General features: G+C 40.6%; 1 long non-coding RNA gene across 1 annotated transcript; it reads right to left on the reverse strand.

Moving 5' to 3' along the window:
• Positions 1-5,673: 5,673 nt before the first annotated feature.
• LOC146763742 (uncharacterized) lies at positions 5,674-11,453 on the reverse strand. The gene is made up of 4 exons (XR_014951639.1): positions 10,857-11,453; positions 7,169-7,250; positions 6,657-6,947; positions 5,674-6,250 (listed from the first exon to the last, which is right to left on the reverse strand). It is a non-coding gene; the product is annotated as an uncharacterized LOC146763742 (long non-coding RNA).
• Between the last annotated feature and the right edge of the window lie 4,743 nt (positions 11,454-16,196).

Here is a 16,196-nt window from a genome sequence, read left to right on the forward strand (position 1 = left end):
GATGGAGGCTCCCCAGACTCTCTGGCACTGTTCTAGTGTTTAACCACTTTCGTAATAAAACAGGTTTTCCCGTCTGTTTAAATGGATTTTCTTGTACTTTGTTTTGTGCTTGTTGGCTATTAGCCTTTACCACAGAATATGATAGCAACATCTTTACTCCCTTTCTGTACAATACCTGCAAATTAGGTATTTATACATGTGGATAACATTCCCCCTTAGTCTTTTCCCCAGATTCATCTGGAATTAGCCAAGGAGAGACCAGACACCACCAGCAGTGCTCGGAAATTTGCCAGAAGAGTTCAGAAAGTTGCAGTTTTGAAAGGACCTGAAACTATATCTACATACTTATGTTTCCTTTTTGTGAATAATGTCTACATCCCAGAATAGTACTGTAGCTAATTTCAGTGACATAAAAGGGATTAAAAAAAAAAACTTTTATATTTTGTTCTCACCTCATCTGTCTTCCTTTACTGTGTGATGACAAAGTAAGAGACAAAGCACACACTGAGCACAGGTCATCAGGTCTGACAGATTTCAGGTTTATTTAAAGATATCACTGTCAAAATGCTGTGAAATATAATTAAACCATGGTGTAAATTTGACTTATTATCATAATTTTCCTTCTGAATATCAAATAACAAAGGAAATGTATTTGGACAAATACAGAAAAAATAGTTAATATGGAAATCAGCTTGTCCCAAGTGGGAAAATGTCTCATTTGCATTCAGATTCTGTTTCTGCTGCCTCTTCCTTTGTTTCCAAAGTGACAAATGGTCTTTCCCTCCTCCCCAGCCCTTTCAGAATCTCATTAAAAGGTGCAGAAATGAGGCTTGAATGGCCCCATGACCTTCTTTCCTTTGGGGGTCACATGCAGAACACAATTCAATCTGGCCCACTGGCACATTTTATCAGGGTTTTTTTTTCTTCAGGAGCGGGTAGAATAGTACAGTGACCCAAAACCCTGGTGATACAATACGCATAGCGATACACATGCCATTACTCACAGCAATATATTCCGATGGCGCACAGATTGCCGTATAATGCGATTTTCCCTCAATGAAAGGGAGTTTGAACAATAAATGGCTCTATCACAGGCATGAATTGCACATATTGCATTTTGAGAAATGAGGTTTCTCACTGATTTAGCATTCTTATTTGCTACACAATCTTTTTAATAATGGGAGACTGGTTTGTTTATTTCCAGCTTACTTTACTCCTGTTTTAATGTGAAAAGCACAGGGAAGAGCAGCATGGTATTTAAGTGATTAATAACTCTGAGATATATGTGTAGCTTATAGCAGTCATGGAATTTACAGGTGAGATACAGTGAATTACATGGCTAGCAAGAAATGGATGAGAGCCAGAATTACTATTAAACATAAGGATCCCTTCAATATCTGTCACTGGAACAGAAACCTAAACAAAAATGGAGCTGTTCCAAAAATTGTTTTCATGAGCCTAACAAATATTCATTCCACTTTTCATTTGGGAAACATCTTGGAATTTTTGATGGCAGACATGCATCAATATTAAGGCTTGAAATAGCATTTTGTGTATTTATGCCTTAAATATTTCAGCAATACCATTATGGCCTCCTCAGAGAAATAAACCAACAGTTGGTCCCTTTTACATAAATTAAAAGCTAACTTGAAAAAATGTCATAGCCAGTTATTGATGCTTAGAGTGGGGGAAAAAACTCCAGTAGATAACATGATACTGACTTGATTCAATATCATATTAAGACCTTCCTTCTAGAACTTTGTGTCTTTGCTTCTCCTACAGGAAAACCTGTGTCCTTTGCTTGTGTAGTTGGTGAACAGAAACAATGATCATTAACTAGTACCCGCACTACTCTGACAGTGTATGCCAGCTATGAAACCTACTTCAATGTGTTTGGAGCAAGCTAGTTAAAATTATAACAGTATTCTCCAAGTCTTACAATAATTTGTTATCCATTTAGAGACCTGCAATAAATGGTGAAAAGCCACTAATAATGCTTCTAATAATCACTAATAATCAGCAATTTGCTGATATACACAGACCAAGTTCAACTTGGCATGTAATAACCATTTGTCTGTTTCAGTCACCCCGAAGACTTCACTGCACTTGCCCAAATGTAGCTGTATCTTGTTCAGATTTCTTCTGGAAATTAAACTCTTGGATGGAGGAAAATGGTAATTTCCTCAGTTCCAGCTAGGAAGCTGTTTGCATGCTCCACAGAAGACACATTTTGTGCCACAAACAGTTATTTTCACACTTGCTACATCCTGAAGTCAGAGATGAATCCTGTGTTTGGCACAGGACATCTGCAGAACCCTTCCAGGGTAAGAGGCAGCTACTGAGAAAAAATGAGATGAAAGTGTCTTAAGAGTGAGAGAGAATATGTGTGTGTGTATGTGTGTGTTCATGAATATGAGTGTGGAGGTTTGGCATGGCTGCACCACAGACAGCACAGAACTGTGGAGTCCAGGTTATTCCAGGCCACCTATAAGCACATCAGCTTCCAGTCGCTGTCTTGGATTGCAAAAGTTAGGCCATGGATACCAGTGAGGAGCACACCCAAAGCCATCCCCAAATCAGCTCTTTACAGGTTGTTGTGAATAACTGTTTCAAGGTCACTTAAAGAATCACCAGCAAAAGTATTTGCTAGAGCAGATTTATTATAGAAGTGAAAGCATGACAAAGCATGTTGGCAAGGCTCACTATAGATATTAGATAGTTGAAGCAGAGAGAAAAAGCAAACAAAAATCCCAAGCCAATCTAAAACTACCTATGCGAAGGCTAGCAAGAGGCAGGGAAGAGTGGGTGAGCGGGGAGGTGGTAATACCTTAAGTTCTAGCTTTCATATTTTCCAGATTCTGTACTGCTTTAGTATATAGCTCTGAACTTCATATAAAGTGTTAGCAAGTTCTCTTCACAGTGTAGCTAGCCAAAACAATTATTTTCCAGCCTGAGAATCAAGGACACTGTTGCAGCTTCAGGGCCAAAAAAGGCAGATTGAGGAGAGCAAATCAGGAGGATGGGACTTCATAACCTGAAGCTGTAACTGGACAGTTAACCCCAATATGTGAATTGACCAAAACTTATAAAAGTGTAAAAACTCATGACCAGTCATCCATCGTGGGTCCCTCTTGGTTGTATCCTTGACCAGGCTTTTGTACTGCCTAAGGTGTAACTTTGAAGGCCTTTTAATAAATACCTACTTTATTCTTTAATTCTGTCTAGCCTCTGTTCCAGGTGGCACCAATGAGAGGATGGAGGATGGGGTGTGGAAATGAGTGGGAAGAGAAGAGGATAGGAAGAAGTAAGAATGAAAAGAAATGTTCAATAACCTTGTGTTGGGTCACAAGGTTCAGAGTATATCCCCATGTTAAACTGGGCCCAGACCAGGACTACAGTTTATTGCAAACACCTAGCAGAACTTAACCTTAATATCACTTAAACCTAATAGTACTTAAAACACTTAAAATACTTAAACTTAATGGAACTTAACCTTAACATCACCTAAACTTAACTTCACTTAAAGAAATTAAACTCAACAGAACTTAACCTTAGCAAAACTTAAGTTTAACAGACCTTAACCATAACAAAACCTAACCTTAACAGAACTTAAACTTAACAGAAATGAAACTTAATAGCACTTAAGCCTAATAGAACTTAATAGAACCTAAACTTAACAATACTTAACAGTATTTAACACTCAATGGCACTTAATAGATAGTTTAACTTGAACTATTTAGCAATTGATAGAATTTACTGTAGAAATAGATTAGAATATAGAATTTACTATAACTTATTTACAGGCCTAACTCTAAAATACTAAGCTAGAACAACCTTCCTCATGTATTTCCTCCAGCATTTTCACACTTGCATGCACACAAACATAAAGAGTCTGTTCAAGACATACCTGTGAAAAAATCCCTTTGACTTCAGTGCAGTAGTCACTTTGGATGACTTTGCATCTTTTCAGTGGGCTCAAGGTTGAACCTTGAGGAGTGGAGATATGAGCTCAGAAATTGTTGTTTGGAGATTGCTCTCCAAATTTGGCAAGTTTGAGTGTTCTCTGGCACAGAGAGGTCCCACTCAGAGGGAGGTGCTGATCGCAGCCCCTGTGGTCCGGCCTCTGAGGAGGCTCAGAGTCTCACTTTGGATCATTGTTTGTAATGTAACAAGAGAGTGGGCTTTAGTCGTAGAAATTTTCCATCCTAACCTCAATTAAATTCACCAACTTTCTTTAAAAACTCATTAATAAAAATGTCATCCCACTTGTTTTTTTGGGTTTCTTTTCAGGCAAGAAAAGTAAGTTTCCAAGGCTGTTAGTTAAAAAACTGGAGCTCATTAGACAGCAGCAGTTTCTAGGAACTGACAGATTGGCAGTTTGGTCACCTCTTGCTTCTGTTCCTAGAAACAAAAATGTATCATGCTCCAATTTTAAACTGATGGGCATTCTTGATCAGGTTACCTAAATAATGGGTTTTTTAAATATTGTTTTGAACATGATAAAACAATATTATAGGAGAGGAGGTCTGTGCCACAGCAGTACATGTCTAGCTAATATACACACTCTAACATATAGAATTATATTCAACAATAAGTACAATACAACATAAATAATAAAAAGTACAATTAATTGCAACATTGTGTCTAGAATTACTGTTGCAGTTGATGACCACCCAAACCAAATGTCCCACTAGTAATGTTCTCCAATCTTCATCACTCTTTTCAAGATGATTTCTATGCTATGCATCTTTTCTGTACTGTATTCCTTCTGTGCTGTGGTGAACAGTGATTAGGGTTCTGTGTCCATTGCTCCAGATGTATTCCAGCAGTAGACACAGATCATCTTTCTGCAATGATTTTTTTCACTAGTGCACAGTTCATCCCAAAGGGGTTGGGCAGTAAATCTCAACAGTTATGTGTAGGTAGATTGTAGTAATTCCTGTGTTGTGACAGGAACCTGGAAAATTAAAGTCACATCCCCTGATATTGGGTGCTTATTTCCAGAAGACTAATGAGCATTTGTCAGATCAAAGTCCAGCCTATATAGTTACAAAGGCATACTTGACATTTCTGCAATGGAAATTATGTTCATGTGGAAAAAAATGTTTAATCAGAGAAATTTTTTATGCATTCATGAAGTCATGTGCTCAACTGGATGAGTGAATATTTGCCTGCAAGGAGGTGAATAAATTGCAGGCAATACCTAAAATACATAACAACATGGGTTCTCTTCATAGAACAGTTTCTTGCCAATATGGTGCAGAGACTTCTTCCCTCATATTCAATTTACAAAAAATATTTCCAAGTAGGCAGTTTTTGCCATTTTGCAAGTCAAGATGTTTTCATTTGGGCAGATGTGGAGTTGTTTCAGCATAACTAGTTACCACCAGTTTATCTGACAGAGGAACAAGGTCATTGGGTCCAATATTAAAAGAAGTGGCCAGCTACTAAGATTTAGAAAACATCTGTATGAGCAGCTGCCTTCAGACTGACATAATTCTGCTCCTTCTCATCCTGGCACCCTCCAGTGAACCTCTGGGACCTATGGAGCCAAATGGAAGGTTTTGAGGGGTTGCTCTGGAGGGCCTACGAGTGATTCTAGGACCTGGAGATAGAGAAGCAGGAGTGAGAAACTGCAGCAGTGGCTGGAGGGGCTCCAGAGGGAGCAGCAAGGGCAGGAATGTCAGGGTAACAACCTCAGTATTTGGGTGGACTCCATCGAGTTGCAGCTGTTGGAATTTCAGAAGGAGCTGGAGCAGAGTAGATGCATGACTACAGTTTTGGCAGATGAGAAGTGGTGGCTGTAAGGTAGACGAGCAGCAGTGGTGGGAGCATGGTAAGGCCAAAAGCTGGGAGTGGGTGCTGAAGGAGCAGCAGAAGACTAGAGGGACAAATACAATCTATAAGCTGTTTCTAAGAGTTGGGCGTAATCTATAATTCTATACAATGTGCAAACCTATTACCAAAACAAAAAGTAGAATGATTAACATCAAAAGGACAAGCAAAAGGTGCAACATTTTGTTAAAAATCCTTGCTGCTGTTGGGAATGACTCAAATAAAATGTCCCACCAGTTGTATTCCCTGTCTGTCTTCACTTGCTCCATCACTCAGTGTCTGCCTTTCACATTGTGATGAACAGAACCAGACTTCTTTCCTTTGTCTTGGCCTTGCTTCAACAGCTGTCTCAGGCTGTTATGTGGCAGCTTCTTTACCAACATGAGATTCATGCCAACAGGAACAGGTTGTTAGGCTGGGAACAGGACATAGTCAGATTTCAGCAAATGGTGAGATGTAACTGGAGCTCAGTAATTACAACTGTGACCCTTAATTTGAACTAATTTATGAACACAAATGTTATATTGATTACTTGTATCTACAATTAGGTTGTCTACAAGTACAAAATAACAAGGGATTCTTATTCAGGATGAATTCTCATCCATTCCATCAGGCCACACTTTATGCTCCAGGGGATAGAATACACCTCCACTGTGATTTAATCCTGGCACAATGGTTGGACATATGGTATATACCAAAGGGTTTTCTATTACTAAAACAAAAAACATGACTTTAATGTTATTGAGGTCTAAAGTGAAATTGACTAGTTACCACTAACAGTGGAATTTCCTTCCAGATTTAGCTGGGTTATTCCAGGTTACCTTTTGAATTTCAGAGGACAAGTTGGTTTGGAACTCCTTTATAATTTCTGCCACAATAAATTGCACCCACAGCTGATAACCATCTATGGTGTAGAATGTATTATGGTACCAAACTGCTTAGCTTAAATAAAAGAAGCGAGGGTCTCCCCTCTGTGGGTCGAGCTTGCTCATGCTTGTTCATGTGTGAAGCAAATTCAGTTCATGCTGACAATAATCGTGCCTGCAAGGAGGAGGATAAGTTGTCCTTCAGCGCTTAACCTGATCTTCAGTAGGGTTGTTCTGACATCATTCCTAGGAAGAGAAAACAAGTACCTACAAGCCTCAGCCAGGTTTGTTTTACAGCTTGGACTAATGACACTCAGAATATGTTTTGTCTCTTTAAACCCAGTAGAATTGATTAGTAAAGATCTCTTTGGTCCATCAGGACTAGTTTGGCCTTGACATCCCTCAGGTGAAATCTTGTCATCTACTTCACAAAGTGCTTCCCACACTGCTGTTCCTGCTTCCCTCACCTTTTCCAGGGCTTAGGGTGATCTTCTGCAATTAGAGTTGTCCTCCACAAGCAGGATGCTCTCTGAATTTGAGTTACCAGTTCTACAAAAGAGCACAGCAGTGATTAAAGGCACAGTATTGGCAAGGATGCTCTCTGAATTTGAGTTACCAGTTCTACAAAAGAGCACAGCAGTGATTAAAGGCACACTATTGGCATTAAATTTTCTGTAATAAACCCATAAGCTACAATTTTCAGTTCAGCTTTTTCACCAGGCAAACAGGAGAGTTAGAAGGGGAGTGTGAATGGTTGGACCTCTTTTCTGCAGATCTATTACCACCCTGTAAGCGTCCAAGCACCTGTCAGTTTTGTGCCTGATGGATTGGCAATATTGGGTGCCTCAGCTGTTAGTGGCACCTAATCAGCAAGAATTTCAGAAATCCCACCTTGCTTCACAGCAAACATCCAAGACTGAGATAAACCAGCAATCCTTGTATCAGAGAGTGCAGGTACTGCATGGAGCAAGCACACTACAAGTCTGAAATACTTCTGGGGTTGGGGTTAACATTTGAACCAAAGTACCACATATGCCATCCAGCAAACACCAGGTTCTATCGTTCAGAACACTGAAACACAAATTTATATTGTGATCTTTTATTGCAAAGCAAGTAGTCAGCATATTTCTTACACAGAAGCAGTAAATTAAGCTTAGCAGCTTGGCAGATAACACTTGCTCTGTTTAATTTGGTGTTTTTAACTCTTTGCTGTCTGGGTCATAGACTCAGTTTCTTGACATCTCACTGTGTTAATATTGAATGTAGAGCTCCTGTTTATATTCAAAATTTTATTATTTGTTAAGGAAAACCAATTGTAATTGGGATGTTTGAACCATTATTATGTATTCTTTGATAGATTTCCACATGCTGGATTTCAGTATCACTTGGTTTGTGGATATAATGCCCTCACAAAACAATCACCTGAACTGGAATCTGTACAATGCTGGGTGAATTGGGAACTTGCTTAAGCATCACCTCTATCTTTTATTCCAATTTTTGGGTTTTTTTCTTCCTTTGTTCCTTCAATAGTTTCTACAGCTGCTCAAATTTCAATGACAGTAATAATTCACCTGCTTTCCTCTGCTCTATTTCGTTTCTCAGATCTTGCTTTTTTCTAATATGGTTATCTAAATTCCCCAACAATTATAACAATTATCTTACTTTACACTCTGCCAAAGCAAGAAGACTCCTAAAATTATCATTCTCAGTAATAAATTTATCAACTTGTGTTCTCAATCTATCTCCTGTCTCTCTCAGAAACCAGTTGTGTCTTTAATACCTCATTTTCTGTCAGTTTTTTTTTTGTGTGTGTTTTTTTTTGTTTGTTTGTTTTTGTTGTTGTTGTTGTTTTGTTTTGTTTTGTTTTGTTTTTTTGGTGAGCCACCTTATATATTTCCAACTGCTGTTCCCCTGTTCACTTATTGAGGACAGCAAGAATTTCCTGGGTCCTGATTAACAACACCAGCCTGTGGTGCATAGGAATGATAATTCTCTCAGGACACTGTGGAGTTCTAATTCCTGTGTCATCCTATTTATCCCACCTGTGGCAAAGGAGTGAGACTTTCCTTTTCCCCAGGCACTGTACAACCTTCTCAAGAACAGCAGCAGATAATTTATCCATCATTCCTGAGAAACTCCCTTCTGCAAAGCTTACACACACAGCACATTCCATCGGACACTAGGACTCTGTTGCTCCTTTTCGGGAGGTCCACCTTCCTGCTGCATTTCCAATCTCCTGATTGATGTTACTGCAGCCAGCTGGCTCCTGAACTATATCCCATCCACATAGAGGGTCTTCCCTATTCCCTTGTGGCCTCTCCATCTGGTTAATGCTCACCTCAAGTGGTCTTGTAGTTGTATCACAAAGTGTTTTATCACATCTGTCAAACCTCTGATCACGGGAAGCATCATATCTGGATTGACAGCCAGTGGCAGAGCTGAGGGCTGTCCCAGAACCCACCATCTGTCATTAATCAACTGCAAACCTGTTGCCTCCTGTGCACTCTCCATCACATGATCTGTAGCTGGGGTCTCTATCCTAACCTGCTTCATCCCTTTCTAAAGGATGCCAACCTCCTGCCCAAGCAGACAACCCTCTGAGTTAAGGACCACAGTTCTCTCTTGTCACCCACCATTAAAATCACTTCTGTTCCTCTTGGGCTTCTGCCTCAGACAACCTGATCAATCAATTCCATCACTTTACAAGCACATTCAGTTTCAGATTCCTGTGAGGCTCTGCTATCCTTTTCCTGGAACTTTGCTATCTTGGCCACTGTAAATAGCACAATTTCAGTAACAGTTGTCTGGCCCTGACCATCTCTAAAGGTTTCTAAATCCTGACATTTGCCCCATGAAGTTTTCTCTCTCATACACATCCTGAAGCTCTTTCTGAAGCCTGGTAATATGACTACATTCAGCAGTGAGGAATGCCTCTGCCTGCAGCCTGCCCTCCTTTCCAGGACCATGCTCAGCAATGAGCAGCCCCTTCGCTTTCATGTTGACACACCTATATTTTTTGGGCAGTGCTTAAAGCTGCTTCCAAAAGTGCACCCAAAATTCTTCACATTTCCCCTTCCATAACTTATGTTCACTTAACACCACATTTATCTGTTCAAATTCAGCCTCAGGGTTATACGAATTTCCATTTGTCCATTCTCTCAACTTCAGCAAAATCAGGGAGCAGTAAAACACTGAAATTTCCTGGACAGTCTTGGCTTACAGCTGCTCTGATCTCTCCTGGCTGCTACAAGCCACTTCCCAGCACTCTCTAGACAGAAACCACAGGTGGGGTAGTAATATCCCAAAGGGAGCCCTTCAACAGTAGCATAGCATCTGTGATAGCCCATCCTTAAGGTGAAGAAAGCCCCTAAGATTTGTAAATGCCCATTGGTTGAAAAGCATAGCAAAAGTCAGAGGGTCCACAAACAATTAGAAAGTTCTATTAGCAAATTACACATGGCATGAAAATCGGTATGGTAGTCCCTGACCTACTACATAAGCACACTACATAAGCAATGAGTTTTAGATAAATGGTAGGATGAAAGGGAAGAGAGAAAGAGGGAAGCATGAATTAAAGTGAGCAAAAGAAACAAAAAAGGAAAAATAAATAAGAAAAGAGACAGATACAAAAAAAAGAGAGGTAAGAGGGAGAGGAGAGGAGAGGAGAGGAGAGGAGAGGAGAGGAGAGGAGAGGAGAGGAGAGGAGAGGAGAGGAGAGGAGAGGAGAGGAGAGGAGAGGAGAGGAGAGGAGAGGAGAGGAGAGGAGAGGAGAGGAGAGGAGAGGAGAGGAGAGGAGAGGAGAGGAGAGGAGAGGAGAGGAGAGGAGAGGAGAGGAGAGGAGAGGAGAGGAGAGGAGAGGAGAGGAGAGGAGAGGAGAGGAGAGGAGAGGAGAGGAGAGGAGAGGAGAGGAGAGGAGAGGAGAGGAGAGGAGAGGAGAGGAGAGGAGAGGAGAGGAGAGGAGAGGAGAGGAGAGGAGAGGAGAGGAGAGGAGAGGAGAGGAGAGGAGAGGAGAGGAGAGGAGAGGAGAGGAGAGGAGAGGAGAGGAGAGGAGAGGAGAGGAGAGGAGAGGAGAGGAGAGGAGAGGAGAGGAGAGGAGAGGAGAGGAGAGGAGAGGAGAGGAGAGGAGAGGAGAGGAGAGGAGAGGAGAGACCTTACCAGCCGTAGTTCCAGCACTGATCCAGATGATGGGATGTTGATCCTGGTTTCAGAGTTGATGCAGCTGTCTTGGTCTGGTTGATGAGACGTTCAGGGTTCTGAGGATGCTGCCTGGGCATTTATAGGCAGATTTCCCCACCCCAAAAATGGGTTTCTCGCTTTCCATGTAAATTAGTTCTCATGCGCAGTCCATTCTTCAGACCTTTCTGGAAATGGGTTGGAGGGCTCTGAGGGTCTTGAGTGGTCTTAATCCCACCCTATAGTCCATGCCCACTTCCTGCCACTCATTCTTGCACTGTGCTGTGTTGTGGTTGTTTGTCACATAAAAATGCCCTATCTCTTCTTGGCCCCCCTTCTGCAGCCAAAACTTGATCTTTCTCACGGCCGTATTAGTAACAACAATCCTTCGTTATTCCCAGCAATTCTTGTCTGTTATTTCCAACAGACCTTGATTTCCTCCACAGCCATCTCGTTATCTGGTGTTTGAGATACATACATTACCCCCTTTTCTTCAGGGAATCAAGACCTCAAAAAGATCTCACTTTTTGACTCTTGTTGAGAGGGTCCCAAAAGAGTGGGCTTTAGTTATGGTAGTTTTCTACCCTGGCTAAAAATTAAGTTTCTTTGAAAGTTCAGTAACAGAAATATAATTCTGCTTAGGTTGTTATTCAGGCAAGAAAAATAAGTTTCCAAGGCCATTTGTTAAAAAACAGGTTCCCCTTGGACACCTGTTATTTCCTGGGAACAGAGACTGTTTCTGATAAGCTCAAGAGAGGCTTAGAATAGCGGTTTGCCAAGGCCAAAGTTTAATGAGAGCTTCTCCGAGTTCAGTCACAGGAAGGGGAGACAGATGCATCACCACTGTTCATCCCATAACTATAGCATCTCTGCATCTCTATAGACAATCTATATAGGCATGCAAACATTGTATAAAAGGGGATCTGGAGGGACAGCACATTAACACTGCTTGGGATTTTGCTTCCTGTTACATATACTGTGTCTGCGTAACCAAGAACCTAGGTTATTGGTAAAAACCAACTTTAAGGTCACAATACTTAATTAAAATTACCCTTAAAAACATTGACTTCATTGAATTTATGACTCAGGCATACAGAAACTTCATGTAGTAAGGGCTGACACAAAGACAACTTTGGCTTAAGAGCCTGCAAAATCTCCTAGTTTTGGTTCACAGAAAAAAAAATTAACAATATCATGTTCCAGGACTTATTTCAAAGTCAATTATTTCCTTTCACATAACAATGAGGTGAAAAATCCACAGTCTTAGAATGTCCTAATATTTTTAAAACTTCTTTGCTGAATGATAAAAAATAATTTTCAGCCTTGTGACACACAGTAGCCTGAAACAAGGTCCTAAATCTCATAAGACTGCAGAGCCATCTTCACATAGGAATAGGTGCAGCACAAGTGTTCATAGAGCAGGTGTCATTAACAAAGCCAATGCAGACACCCAGATGAAGTAGCATACATTTTAAAAATTATTGACATCCTACTGATGCTTTGATGTAAATGTATGATGACAAAAAGACCAGAGACTGGAGATCATTTTTCAACATGCTGCAATTCATCTACTGCAAGTTGAAAAATGTGCCCTTCTACCAATAAGTATACTGTAGAAGATGCCTTTCCTGGCATCCATATTGCTTTGTTTATATAAGAAAAAAGCACCCCACACCACCCCCAAAACAAGCATCAAAACTCCCAAAACTGCTAAAAATAACTGCAACAGCATTCCTGAACTTACGCAGTACTGCAGTTTTCATTTCAGTTAATGTTTCACACAAGAAATCGAAGCAATCTTGCTGGCTTGCATTCTTAATAAAATGCCATCACATTGTATCAGCTGCTGGTATTGCAAAGGCAAATGTTTGTTATTACCTAAAATTACTTTAAACATCAATAAAACAAACTGAAGGGAATGTGACTGCTGTGAATTACTATGGCTCACAGGGAAAACAAATGCTCATATACAATTGGTGCTTTGTCTGCTGCATCACTTCCCAACTTTGGCTTATAAGCTCTTTATGTTTCCTTTGTAAGGACTTTTGTCTAAGGCAGACCAAAGCCAAGGGGAAGCCTGCTATTAGCTTCAAAGGTCATTTAATGAAATCTGATTTCAGTCAAGTGCAAGTAATTTGACAGCAGGTACCATATTGCAAAAGGATAAAATACCCATGCACTGACTTCAGCTTAACTGTGCAGCATCTGAGAGGAAAGATTTGTTTGGTGTTGAGCAGTGCAAGATTGATTTTCACTCTCTGCCTTCCAAAGCGCAAATTCAAGCTCCTGTTGTAGGACATGCAGAATCATGTCCCCCAAAAGGAGCACAGTTTAATCTCAACAATTCTGCATTTTCCTGAGTACTGGAACAACATGGCTATCATCTGCTGTGCAATGTGAGGAGCAGAGGGGAGCGGAACATTACTTTTGCTGGACAGAGGATTTTCAAATTTATCCATGACCTCACTGTTCTTTGGGACAGCACAACCAGTGGGAAGTTGGATTCACTGTTTTTCTGTATTTTTCACAGGTGTGTATCCAGAAGATATTTCAAGCTTAACTGTGTGTGAGCAAAACCACTTTCTAAAAACTTAAAATGCAGCAAAAGCTTCATTCAGTGCTTGAAGCCTTCTGGTCTTCTAACCACAAGTAAAATCAGCAAGCCACAAAACACAAATCCATGATAAATCATGTTTGATTTACTTCAGTACTCTGAAATAGAGAAGGTATGCTTAAATGACCATTCCTTTTAAGTCCTAGAAAAAATTTTCATTTGTTTCTACTTGTGAGGGGACTAATTTTTGTGAGTAAAAGTTCAAGATTTAAGAAAATACAGGCATACAGCCTGTATTCCACCAAACAAAGAGCTCAGGCTAACTAAAATAAAACTTTTCCTTTGAATTATTTTTTCCTAAATATTTAGAGATGCAATCTTGAGAAGAGAAAGAATAAAGCTATTTTGGACAGTTGGTGAGGATGAAGAATAAATTTTTCTACTTCCAGCAAGTCATTTTGCATATATGTAAGCATGAACATTTTCTCAGGAGAAGCAGACCAGCCACATTATACAAGTTGGACAGCTGAAAAGTTATTTGAACATTTCTGGGGTTGTTTTAGATAACATCTTTATCTCCTCTGTTTCTCTCTCCCCCTTTCGCCACAACCACCCAAGCAACACAACAAAAAACACGAGAAATCAAACTAAAACAAAATAAATCCCCACCCCTTTTCTGTCTGAGATCAAGGCTTTTGCTGATGCCAGCTTGGAGCAGCTTCCTCCAGCAGCTGTGTAGGCTTTGGTACTGACATGGTCTCTCTAACAGGCTGCCCCAGTCACTTGGCATCTTTCTGGGAGGCAGAGATACCTGGGAAGGCTTCTGGGGAATTCTTTCACTGAATTTCCTTCCACAGGCAAGGTTTGCCACCTCCATTGTTAAAAGACAAAGTTTCTTGTCCACTTCTTTCATATCTTTAAGACAAGAGGGGAAGACCACCCCCAGACTGTAGGTGTCTCTGCAACTTCCAAGGTAAAGCAATTTCTTGTAGGAGATACAAGGCTGACAAAGCTGCACTCATATGAAGTGTAAGTGATGGGCAGAATTCCAAGAACTGGAGAATATTTTGTCCAAAAGGAAACAAATAACAAAGGAAGTTCTTTGGTATGTGCACACAAAACCACAAAAAAAAAAAAAAAAGGAAATTAGCACATCCATATGATATCTGTCAGCACCAGATTTTGTCTCTAGTTAGTTAGTTGAATATTGCATTTATTATGCTGATGGAGTTCAGAGGCAGCTGCCAGGCCTTAATCCAGTACAATTCATAAATTGTACTATTGTGGCCTCTGAGCACCCAAATGCATAGGATGGCATTTGGTTTTTCAGTCTCTGCTCTTCTAGTGTAAATTAGAACAGTTTTTCACATCTTCCCTTCACCTGGCTAAAGAGCTGCTCAAGGTGTAGCACAGAGCATCTCACCAAGTGTGAGGCAGTGTTCATCCTTTGCTGTCCTGCAGGCACACAACCTTCACAGCTCTGTCTTAATCTTTCCACATGTACATTACCACATCCTCTGAAGGAACCTCTGCCATGCCTCAGAATTTTTAAGTGCCTGCTTTGCCACTTTAGGTATAGCTGGAAAGAAACCATGAGGAGCAGGCTCTCCTTTCAAAAGTAACCAATTTACTGATAATGCTCCTGATTTTGAGCTGATGTCATAATTTACTTCACCATCATTTCCTGTGCACATTCTGCCACCTGAAATGCCTGCTCAGGTGCCAGGCTTTCCCAGCAGTGCAGATCTGCCTTGTTAACACCTTTCACTTCAGAGTGGCAAACCAAAGATGTGATTCAGCTAAAGGGCAATTCAGTGCTGTGGTGGTTGACCTTGGCACCCTCCAAGGTGCTCCATCTCTTCCCCTACACAGTGGGGCAGGGTGAATAAAATATTAATATAAATTCATGGATCTCATGATTCTCATCATGAGACTGGTAATTTAATAAAGTAAAGCAAAGGTAGCACATGAAAGCAAAGGAAAACAAAAATATTTACTCTCTACTTCCCATCTTCATGCAATAGCCAGCTGCTTTCTGGAAAGCAGGGCCTCAGAACATGCAATGGTTGCTCCAGAAGACAAACCCTTTAAAAATTAATGTGCACCCCCAGCTCCTCCTTTCTCTTGGCTTTTATTGCTGAGCATGAAGTGACACAGTATGGAATATATCTTAGGTCAGCTTGATCAGGTGTCCTGGTGATGTCCCATTCCAACCCCTTGCCCATCCCTAACCTAAGAGCCTTAGGGTGGGTGGATTGAAGATGGTTCTGTTCAAACACAGCTTGGTAGTAGCCAAAAAACCAAAGGTGTTACTAGCACCATTCCCCTAGAAAATCACAACACCATGAGCCCTAACTCCATCCCATCCATCTCTGAACTTACTGACCAGCTAGTTTGGTTTTGTCCATTTGTCCATTTGTCCATTTTGTCCATTTACCCATTAGGAATTACATTATTTTCATTATCTAGACTCTGTTGCAGCTGCCACAGAGCAGGACACTCAACACTCGTTTTGCTCAAACTATGTAACTAACCCAGGGCAATGTGCATGCCAGTGAGTTACTGTGCTGATTTTTCACAATTGCCCAGCAGTGTCAGGTGTACTAGTGGTGTAGGGGACCAAAAGGTGCTGAAAAGGGTGGTGAATCACATGGCTAAAAATTCAGTGAAAGAACTTAGCATTTTGGAGCATGGCAACAGATATAGGATAATGCTGCATCCTACACAAGGAGTTTTAAAAGCTCTTTTCTGTCCCATAGCTGTGAATG

The sequence above is a fragment of the Lonchura striata genome, chromosome Z (assembly GCF_050655825.1).
Source record: "Lonchura striata isolate lonStrDom1 chromosome Z, ASM5065582v1, whole genome shotgun sequence".
Classification (NCBI taxonomy): domain Eukaryota; kingdom Metazoa; phylum Chordata; class Aves; order Passeriformes; family Estrildidae; genus Lonchura; species Lonchura striata.